Source organism: Bufo gargarizans, chromosome 4, assembly GCF_014858855.1.
Source record: "Bufo gargarizans isolate SCDJY-AF-19 chromosome 4, ASM1485885v1, whole genome shotgun sequence".
NCBI classification, from domain to species: domain Eukaryota; kingdom Metazoa; phylum Chordata; class Amphibia; order Anura; family Bufonidae; genus Bufo; species Bufo gargarizans.
Window position 1 is genome coordinate 9202530 of NC_058083.1, and position 11628 is coordinate 9214157.

Sequence of the window (11628 nt, forward strand, 5' to 3'; positions counted from 1 at the left end):
ATATAAAAAAATCCACATCATCAAAGGGGGCCATGGCGTGCGTGGGGAAGGGTACAGGTAAGGGAACTGGCGTACAATTAGAGCAGCAGTAGATCCACTGCCAGAGGAGGGGTTATTAGGAAATGTTTTATTTTGTTAAGAGGCCGTGGAACGGACATAAAGATGCAGATAGTGCTGTCCGCATCTTCTGCAGCCCCACCGAAGTGAACGGGTCTACATAATGACCCACAGAAATTGCGGATCCAATGTCGGCCAAAAATACATTGATGTGTATGAGCCCTAAGCCTAGGAGGTGCTCCATACAGCAGCTTCATTCCAGCTGGTTCACTACTGAATGACTAGAAGGGAGGTTCGTCAATTCTATGCAGGTGCTACAGGGAGGTCCTCCATACAGCAAATCCTTTCTAGCTGGTACAGTAGTAGAATGACTAGAATAGAGTTGCTGCGGGGAGGTTCATAATTTCTTGCCATGTGGTAGTTGCTACAGGGAGGTCCAACATTCCTGGGCACATGGTAAAAATGAGTAAAAAAATAAATCTTCTTTATTTATAAAAAAAAAAAATACAAAATTTAACAGAAATTTGGAAAAATTAGCAAATTTCAATTTCTCTACTTTAATAGAAAGTAATTACTTTACATTCCCCATATGTCTACTTCATGTTTGTATTGTTTTGAAAATTACATTTTATTTTTTGGGGACTTTAGAAGCAAATCTTAAAATTTTTAACAATATTTCCAAAACATGAGGATAGGTTATTGATATAAGAAAACGGACAGCCCCTTACAATCTCGGTACAGATTTAAAAGAACAATTAAAGGGAACTTGTCATCAACTTTATACTGCTAATACTAACAGCAACATGAAGTACAGACAGGCGAGTTGATTTCAGCGGTCTCTTATTTAGAATTTAAAAAAATGGCGAATCAGCATCACAATCGTTGCAGACTACGCCTGGAAAAGAGTCAAGGCCACTTGAGAAGAGTCATAGTTTTTCATGAATTACTGCTCTCCCTGCCAATGATTGACTTGTCTTCTAACTAGTTTCTTCCTTTTCTCTCTAGGACAGAACTGCCAATCATCAGCAGATGGACGGGAGAGCAGGAAATTAGGAATAGCCATGACTCTTCTCAGGTAGATTTGATTCTTTTCCAAGCCTGGGCTGCAATTATTATGATGCTGGTTCTCGGCAAACACTTACATTTAACTGATGAGTTACACAACGCTAAAATCAGCATTTCTGTCACCACTTTATGCTGCCCTCATAACGGTCAGCATAAAGTTGGTGACATGTTCTCTTTAAATATTAACATTTCTATAATAATAAAGCATTAACAGAACCTGAAAAGTCAAGTAACAGAAACAATATGCGTAAAACTACTCATAACAGACCCTCGCTTTCCTATATAGACGGCTTATCTTCAGGATAAGGGCAAAGATTGGAAAGAACTCCATTCGTTGCTCACGGTCGATTTGGCGGGCGGGTGTAATTACAGCCTCTTTCTGTCCGAGTCACTCAAACGCGACAAGACAGAAGGACCTGCGCTTGCACCTACCTTTCCTCTCCACGGCGATAGCGACTCAAGAGACGGGCCTCTGTAAGTCTGATATCGCTGACCTATCGTGAGGATAGGTTAACGATATAGGAAAACGCACAGCCCCTTGTACAGCAAGGAAATTGACAGGTTTACCTTCTACATCAAGTGTCCAGCCCGTTCAAATCTGCTCATTCTCAGTACAAGCGTCTCCTCACTTCGTAGTAAAAAAACTGTAAATTCCCCGGAGAATGATCTTTGAGCGCCTCGAAGAGTATCATTGGGACTTTTCCTTCTTGCACACACTTTACCACCGGCTTCAGGTTGGCTATCTTCCACGAATGGTTGATCAGCTTGCCAAACTTAGACGGGATATTGGGGTGACAGTCACATGGAGCCTTCGTGGCGTTCAGACACACCTTTGTGCCTTAAGAAGTAGGTGCAGCACTTCTCATCTGTAAGGGTGTGCTGCAAATCCTTTCCTTTTCCATCCACCAGGACTCCATGATAGTCACACACAATGTCTCCTTTTTTAAAGACTCGAGTGGTCTTCAAGGCAAATCTATCTTTCGCTTGGTCCTTGACAGGGACTAGCCCTGCTCACTCCTGAGACACCACCTTTGCCTCAAAGTTAGGAAAGTGGTTTGTGCTTTCTTTGAGAATCGTGGGGTTTAAGACTTTAAAACATCAGCAGCTTTGGGGATGTTCCTTGTCCAGCCCTGTCGCTCCAGGTAGATCCCAACCATCTCTTCTGTAGGAAGACTCCTGAAGTTTTCTACGAGAAATCATTACAAAAATAATGTTAAAATAGTCTGTAAAATATACACACCAAATGACAGTGCCTTCATCTCATTTTATTCGGCAGAAAAATAACTTACCTACGACATCATCTATACGCATCTTGTACTAGCTCCTTGTCCATCTGTCCCGACATTACTGAGCATGGTGCTGACTGGTTTGTTTACAAGTCATCAATGATGGAAGCGGATGGTCAAGTCTCACTGGACACCTTTCCAGCTGCCTCTTAAAGCATGCTTCTTTAACGTCGGCCAGAACTTCGTGATCTTCTTTGTCGTTCTTCCTCCTGTTCCTCCGCCTCTTTCTTGATTAAGGTCTATGAAGTTATTTTGTAGGTACAGTGGATGAAGTGAGAACTGAGTGAGGAACCATAAAAACTGAATTTAAATAAGGATATAAAAAAAAAACTCTTACCTCGGTGTCTTACTGTCCAAATTGTTCAAAATACATCCAGCCTTTATTAGCGTGTCTTTATCTGCTTCCTTCAGGTCGCCCGGGTGCATGTATTGCTTTATAGCATCCGTGTCTTCCATGCTGAGGTTCTAGCTAGCGCTGAAGTAAATGCCTTACGTGATAGTTTTGCTCATTATTTTTCTTCACAAGAAGGTTCATTACCCTGGCAAGAATGATGATATGTAAATATTTGTAATTTATTTATTGCTGACAATTAGTAGGCAAAATACAAATAACTTATAATATGTTGGAAATTTGATTTGCAACCCTGGATTTGTCTCTGTCTTCCTTGGAGCTTCATTACACAGACATGAAAAGCAGAAATTATTTATGTAAGTTGGAGCTAACAGTCCTGTTTGAGTACATTATTATTTCTGGGCCTGCTTTTTATGGAGTGAATGGTAGGTTGGCATTGGTACCATTCACTCCATTCTGCGTTGAATCCAAAGCTCCCACATGTATCCTCTAATTTCACTAAGGAGGAGCAAATCTACTTTGAATGTTTCATTTAAAGTGGACTCGCTGACCCCTAGATGTGACCATTGATGCATGTTTTATAATGTATTTATTGGTAATGTATTTACTTTGTGATTTGATTACTGTTTCCTGTCTAATGTGTGAATAAATCACAATATGTTTGTTATATTTTTTAGTGTTGGTGCTTTACTAATACCTGTATAACCCTATCAAATTTTTTCTAAATCTGTTTGTGCATAGGAGGGACATAATAAGCACATCGTGTGTGAGGGGCCAAGCCAATTGTGAGTTGTTGTTTTTTCTTACATAACTCCTTTAAAAGCACCAAGATTTTCCCTAATGTAAACCCCATTTTGTTTTATGTTGACTTATTTTAAAGTCACACTTTCCCACAAGACTTTTGGAGTAATAATAATATGAATACATTATAGACTCAAACAATCAAAGGGAACCCGCGCTGCCTGATTTAGCAAAAACAGAATGTGTTGTAGCATACACCGAATAACACTCTACGGAGTGTGCCGCTGCAGGTCTACACTAGGGGAAAAAAATTGCCTAAACCCTACAGAGAATGAAGCAAATCAAGAAGCAGTATAAAAATAGACCGCGCTGACTGTCCGGTGTAAAAATCGTAACTAGTGATCAATATCTCAATACCTAGCACAAAAGGTAGTGTCCGCCACTATATCCACCTTAACTAATTAGAATAATGTCCGGAGTTACTTGCCAATAAGTTGTTCCAGTAAGTCATCTATTTCCACAGATAAAGAAGGCAGTACCGGTATATATATGTGTGTAATATCACTTGCCTGTGTTGCTATGTTGTGCGGACTCCTTTCTGACCTTCCTGGTGCTTGTATTGGAGGATAGTTAGGATAGCTGAATCTTCAGGTTTCCACTTGCGAACGCGCGCGATCCCGGCCGGTGACGCGTGCACATGAGGGAAACCCAGGCTGGTGATCCACGAGGACGCTGCTTTCGTGTGACGTCACACTCAGGATGGATGCTCTCTAAGACCAGAATACCACCAACGCGTTTCAAAATTACAGAATTTCTTCATCAGGGATGAGTATTGGTAAAACAGTAGTAATACACCGGCGCTTGCACTGAGTTTTAACTGACGCAGCGGTACCGCAATGGTATCGCCACAATTGGATATCAAATAAATGATGTGTGCAACATATATGTAGGTACTGCGCGACTTGTACTCCCTATTGCTTTCTATATCAGGGATGAGTATTGGTTGTTCTCTCCACGAGTAAATAGGCGCCCGTCTCCATGGTCACCAGTTAACCCATCACTCCCCACATCACATATCAAATCTTTCATTTTAACATTTCTACTATTAGAATGGATTGGAGGCTTCAAGGAGACCGGGTCTCAGAGAGAATATGTGTTATAAAACATAGGATGGTATATTGTATTGTGCAGTTTCAGAAAATGTGGGTTACATTATCCCTCTAATTATCATAATAGATTATTATATGTATTTTTTTCCAATGATTTTATGATCATGGACACTATGGAAAAGCAAACAATTCAATCTCCTGATTTAGTCCCACTGGTGCGAGGGTGTTCAAATTAAAAATCCACTTACTTTCGTTTCTGGACATTGCTCTAATGTAGTCCCCATCTCGTTGATCAGGCTTAATATGTTCCAACGCGCCAAACGTGGATCCTCTAAAAATCCCTCCATGTTTTTCAGCAAAATGTCGGGACAATGGGTGACCATCAAATTTTTTCTTTATATTAGCGATGGTTTGTAAGGTCCTTTTAGTTCTGCCCACATATAATTTTGGTGAGGTGACCCTCTATCTCAAATGTTCTCTGCGCACCCTTTATGGTGTTTATTGGTTTGGTCTTACTTATTGTGTGGCAGGCTTTACAAATTTTGCATGGAAAGAAACCAGAATTAATGTTGCGGATTATTGTTTTGGTGTTCTCAATCCTAGATGTTATTTTTTAATTTTTCTTTTTGATTATTGTTTTAACCGACGGGGCTATTATATTCCCCAAATATTTGGTTATTTTTTCCCCTATTACTTTGTCTTGTTTGAGGACGTCCCAATGATGTTTAATAATTTTTTTTGAAAGTCTTCTCTTTTTCGCTGTACTGTGTTATAATGGGAATTTTAAAAGAGTAGTTTTCACTCTCTGGTTGGGTTTTTTCTTGTTGCCCTCCTTTTTAACCTTTTTATGTATAAGTGACTTCCTGTCAATTAGTGCTATTTCTGACTATTTTCTCCAATTCAGCAGTCTTATAGCCCTTCTCCTCGAATTTATTTACTAATACCTTGGCCTCCTTGTCAAACTGTTCTAGCAGTGTGCAGTTTCGTCTCAATCTGATAAATTGGCTCCGTGGCACGTTAGTTAGCCAAGTTGGTAAATGGCAGCTCTCCAATGAGTTGTAACTGTTACTGTCGGTGGGTTTTGAGTAAGTGTCAGTCAATATTAAGTCATTCTGAATGGTGATAATTAGATCAAGGAAATATATCCGATCTGTACTGAAGGTTGGGGTGAATTGTAGGTAAAAATAATTTTTATTAATTTCCATAAAAAAAATTTGGAGTGAATCTTGTCCTCCCTTACAGATAAAAACAATATCGTCAATAAAACGATGCCAGAGGGCCAGATCTGCGCGGAGCTCGCCGGTAGGAAGGATGGTAAGTTCTTCCCACCTCCCCATATACAAATTAGCGAAACTCGGCGCGAATCTGGTCCCCATGGCGGTGCCCCACGTTTGTAGGTAAAAACTATCCTCAAATTGGAAATAATTATTTTTTAAAATAAATAGGATACACTCCCCAATGAACTCGATTTGTTCCAATGGTAATGTATTATCTTTCTTTAAAAAATATTGGCAAGTAACTCCGGACATTATTCTAATTAGTTAAGGTGGATATAGTGGCGGACACTAACTTTTGTGCTAGGTATTGAGATATTGATCACTAGTTACGATTTTTACACCGGACAGTCAGCGCGGTCTATTTTTATACTGCTACATTATAGACTCAATCAGTAATAATTTTTATGTCATTGACATTATTTTCATGTCAGGTTTTCAATAAATAACATAAAAAGGCATCATGCCATGAATGTGTTTTGCACATAAAATAAAACCAATAAACATAAATAAAACAAGCTAGCTTCAGTGGACGGGACCCCCTGTTGGGATCATGAGGCTGAAGCAAAGACAGAAAAGATTCCTGACCATGAGAATACCCAGTGTGAGGAGGGGGGGGGGGGTGTGGAGGGAAGAGGTCACGTAGAGACAGAAGAGGAGGGAGTATCAAAAGAAGTAGGGGCTGGAAGGCTTAGGAGGAACCAACCATTAGGACTAAGGCTATCCAGCAGCCCCTGGATGTGAGCTAAAAGCTCCTCCTGAGTCTGAGTGGTCTGACCGTCCATTCTAAGCAAGCAATTTCTTATGATGCTTGGTAGATTACCATGTGACTCTATTTGCCTTCTACCTGCTCAGGGTCTGCACTGCACATTTTTAAAAGTAAAAATAATGTATTCTATTTCTGTAGCAGCAGAGGCTTGCCGAGCAGACAGGGGAACTGCACTCTCCCCAACTTCTTCCTGCTCAACAGAGGGCCCGGCATGTGGCTCAACATCATGCTCGGGTGGTGCCTCCCTCTGCTGAGTCTCCTCTGTGCTTGTATATGTTCTATAAAACAAAAATATATATATATTGATACAGCACAGACAAGTGTTACATGTTTTCACATTTATCAACTATAAATGTAATTGAGATTACAATACTACTAATCATTTTTTTTTTAAAGGGTTATTTTTTATAAATTAATTTAAAGTTTTGGTACACAAGAATGGGCAATTTAATGTTTAGCAAAGGGCAAAATTACGTATTTTGTTATGTTATGTTACTAAGTCCTTGTATAGCGCTCTAGAGGAACTCAATCCGATCGAAGCGCAAACCATACGACGCACTGCCATTGTAACCCCACTTGTAGTTAAAAATAAGTGTGTGTGATAGGGCGCAAAGTAATACACATTTGTTTATGTTGTAATTCAGATAAAGATTGTTGATGGTTTTTACACAATAAATTCAATGTCTTCTAACCTACCTTCTGAGGTCAGCAGTGCGCCGGAGGAACTGGAGAGCCCTCTCGTAACAATAGGGACAAGTGGTCCCTGCTCCGGATCCGCTGGGGGCCAACCGTGACTTTGTCAGGTCCCGCGTAAAACAGGGATGGACCTCCAGCGTGTTTTTCTGAAATCCTCTATGAAAAGATGAAGGACACACCATTACATAAACATCAGAAATATGCAAAATTGCTTTTATAATTTATTCTAACAACTTGATTATTCCCTAATATTTGAAAGTAAAAAAAATAGCACTATACAACACATTCATTTTAGCCTAAAACATGTACTTTTCAAAAAAAATTATAATATAACTATAAGCTTATAATAAATTATTAACACTAAATCACAATATTAAACCTTGAAAATTTAGATCTAAAAGAATATCTGGAACTATACTTACATACATCCTTATTAAATGTCAGCATATGGCAAAATAAAAAAAAGATTAGGAGATAAGGTGCCTAGAGTGACAGATAAAACTACAAATCTTGGTATTGGGGGAGCGCAAAGTCAGGCTCGTCCTCCTGCATTCCCTCCCTCATTCCACGTGTGTGAACGCCAACCTGCATTTGTCTGGTGGTGGTGGTGGTGGTGCTGTGCACCAGGCTGGTGGAGGGAAAGCCATAGGGTGACTGTGTGCGTTAGTTCCATGTGTTGTGAGGATGGTGCATGGGTGGTTGTGGGTAGGTTTGGGACGTGTGTGTGTGAATGGGTGTTGCATGGAGAGGTGCAATTGTCTGGTGTGTGGTGCCATCAGGTGGAATGAAGGAGTCAATACACCTGGTTATTGCTTCCCGTAGTTCTGTCTGTCGACTACTGGGCGCCTTTTTCATTTTTTCCTCCAAGCTGAGGAGGAAATGAACCTTGCACGAGAGCTTGGGGACCAGATGCGCCATGGTATCAAGGCAATCAATGAGCCTGTCCTCTTCGCGTTCAGGCCTCTTTCTTCTGGGACGAATAATTGTCCTCTTGCGGGCATGTTCCAGGGCAGGTGGGGCAGTAGGTGTGGGGGTGGATTTGGGGGCCCAGTAGAGCCGCAGACATCACTTTCCCGGGTGGCCTCCTCCTGCCTCTGAGTAGCCTGCCAGCTTCTGTTGGTGCTGTTGACAGGAAAGTCACATGTGCAATATATGAATGTGAAAGAATGTAATGTTACACATGACCCTCACAAACATTGGTATTGACTTGACTAACCTATGCATTTCTGTGCAGGGAATTAGGAATGCCAATTGTTCGGCATGAATATAGCTGGGACTTGTTTTTAAGTACTAAAGCTTCAGACAGGGAAAGATTATATGCTTGTGGAAACCCTAAATACATTCGGCGCAACAGTGGGCATAGCAATTGCTTCTCAACATAGAAGCGGCATGAGATTAGTGCAGGGGACTGCATTTTCCCCTATAGGATAACCAATCAACATATCTGCATGTTATCTTGTTTATTTCAACATGTGGCAAGGTTCATTTATTTACTATCTTCAGGCTAATAGCATCAACCAGATGCAACATTGTTATACATATTAAAAAATATCATCAACAGGTCTTTACTAACAGTCAAGCATTTGAGAATTTGTGATTATAGCTATAGTCTACAGTGAGATGCTACTAACAGTACTGGGTTCACCAAGCCATTGTCCTATTTGTTTTTAAACATTAGACTATACCTGATGTTGAGAAAGCATCGTTGGAGAGGCAGTAAACATATATATTTTCACAATTAACCCTTCCGATACAAGCTAATCAATGTGACTAGGAAAATATTTCTTAATTGTTGTAAATTCCCAAAAAGATGTGGAAAAATATATCATCACTCACCACAAACAGATTTGAAATGACTTGATAGAGTCCCCCAATCAGGCATGATGGCCACAAAGACCTCTTCCCAGAGGCGACAGGTGTCCATGTGATCAGCATGGAGCCGATCACACTGGTCCCACAGAGGTTCTCTTTGTTGAACTAGTTGGATGAGGAGTTTCCCATCAATGTATTGACGTGTGATATCCTCCTTAACCTCCTCACCCAACCTTGTGTCGGAACCCTGTAAACAACAAACAAAAAATATACGTTAGAGACTTTATCAACAGAGAACCATCACATTGATTAGCCACTCTAAGACTATGTTCAATATACACAAATGAAAAGTTCCAGCACTTGCATGTAGTTTCGTTGCGATATGTTTATTTTCTAAAACAGCTTCGCATTTTAGGACCAATTCATGCACTCCTGCACAATTGACGCGTTTCAAACTTTTGCATTCTTAGTCATAATCGTGTGTAGCCCCTGATGCTCCGGTTTAAGTATGGTCAGTCCGACCCGACCCCCTCTAAGAGGAGGAGAGAGGGAAGGAATCAACCACCCTTCCCCCAGAAGCACCAGTGAGCCCACACACCGTGTTCTTACCACATACATGGCTAACTTACATCAAGTGTAAAATATACATATAAGAAAAAGGGTACATAAAAAAAAAAAAAAAAATTATATACAGACATATAAAAATACAATTCACACCAAGATAACAGATATATGCAAAAAAAAATAATTTATATATAAAAATATAAGAATATAACTTAATAGATTAATCATCAATCTGTAACTTGGTGTGAAGGAATAATAAGTGGGTAACATAGAGTTAATTCTCTTATCTCCAAATAGTCAAACCTCAATTGGCATAAGCATGCTATTTACTAAACCATACACCAAATAAAACTCATTAATAAATAAACATTAGTTCTTTTCTTGTGTTCAAGCCTAGGGGGCATCTGGTGTTCAATCGAAACATCCAATATGCTTCCCTTTGTAGAATGCGTTTTTTTCATGTTACCACCTCAAATTGGGACTGTCACTTTCTCTATGGCAAATGCACAGAAGCCATTGACTCTGCGGTTATGCTCTGTGATAAAGTGACTAGCTGCATTAGAAATGGCCGTCGTCAGTGGGTTCGTAATGTAATTCAAATGCTCCAGCAGTCTTGTCTTAAATTTCCTCGAGGTGCTACCTACATATATAAGATCGCACTGGACGCACTGAATCACATAAACAACACCACTGGTGTCACAATTAATGTAACTTTTAATTAGGAATATTTCGGTATGGTATTCGAAATGAGTCTTTTTTTTTTTTACATAATTGCAACATTTGCATGGGTGACCTCAACATAAATAAAAATAAAAAAATATATTTAATTAATGTACCTGCAACATTATTTTTATTATTCCATTTAAAAAATGAGGATGGCAGGGAAGTTGCGAGTGTATTCGGTCGCCTTGAAACAATTCTGCATCCATGTTTTAATACCGCACGTAAGGTGTTATCCTCAAATAGAATAGGTATAAAGCTTTTTTTTATCTGTTCTGAGGCCTTAGTTGTTTTTTATTTATTTTTTATTGATGTTAAATAACAGTTCTTCCCTAGATTTATTGAATGCTATATTGAATGCTCTCCAAAGAATCCAATTTTGTAACTGTAATTCGATCTGGTGGCATTCTTTAAATGTTACTAGGGTGCTACAATTACTCCATGCTCTAATAAACTCCTGTTTGAATCGCCTTTAAAGTATAACAGTCATATTTTTATTTTTTTCCATATTTTGATAAAGGTGATTAGTATCGCCTTAGTGGCCATCTTCAAATTTTATATTAATTCTTCCTAAACCCTTAAAATCATTCTATTTCTCCCCCATAGCGCCTATTCTCACCTTACCCTAAAACTGTGTTGCTAGGAGAGGTCCGTCTATCTGTTGGCTGCGCTGGAGGATGGGAGATGCACGAGCAGGCTGCCCTGCTACGTGCGCGCGCTGACATCCATTCCCGGAAGTGAGATCGCTGTACAGCCAAGTACCGACGAGTCTTGCCGAGTCCCGCCCCGCAAGTCACCTCCCGAAGGCACGAGTGCAGCCAACTGCTGCCAAATCCTGCCAACTTTCTTTTAAAGGTACCTGGCCCAAATATATAGTGTAAGGCAGTGCTATTATATTATAAAGACTAGCTTACCATAAGTTTTCTTTGTCCAGGCTACAGAGAATCTTCGTTCTTCCACTTCCTAAAGTGTATGTGATAGCAGGAGGGGGGCGTGTTTAAGTGTAGAGAGCACCTATTGGTTGAGGTGCAGAAGCTAGTGCACGAGGAGCTCAATCTCCAAAATGGCCGCATTTATATTTCCTGTCAGGTGACTAGCTCTATTTCCTGTCATCACTAGAGAACTCTGAAAACAAGTGCTCTTCATTATGATCAATAACGCATTATAAAACGGAAATCACATG

General features: G+C 39.9%; 1 long non-coding RNA gene across 1 annotated transcript; it reads right to left on the reverse strand.

Moving 5' to 3' along the window:
• Window positions 1-2566: 2566 nt before the first annotated feature.
• On the reverse strand, window positions 2567-7476 carry LOC122934665. Its single transcript, XR_006388672.1, has 3 exons — window positions 7350-7476; window positions 2746-2947; window positions 2567-2647 (listed from the first exon to the last, which is right to left on the reverse strand). It is a non-coding gene; the product is annotated as an uncharacterized LOC122934665 (long non-coding RNA).
• Between the last annotated feature and the right edge of the window lie 4152 nt (window positions 7477-11628).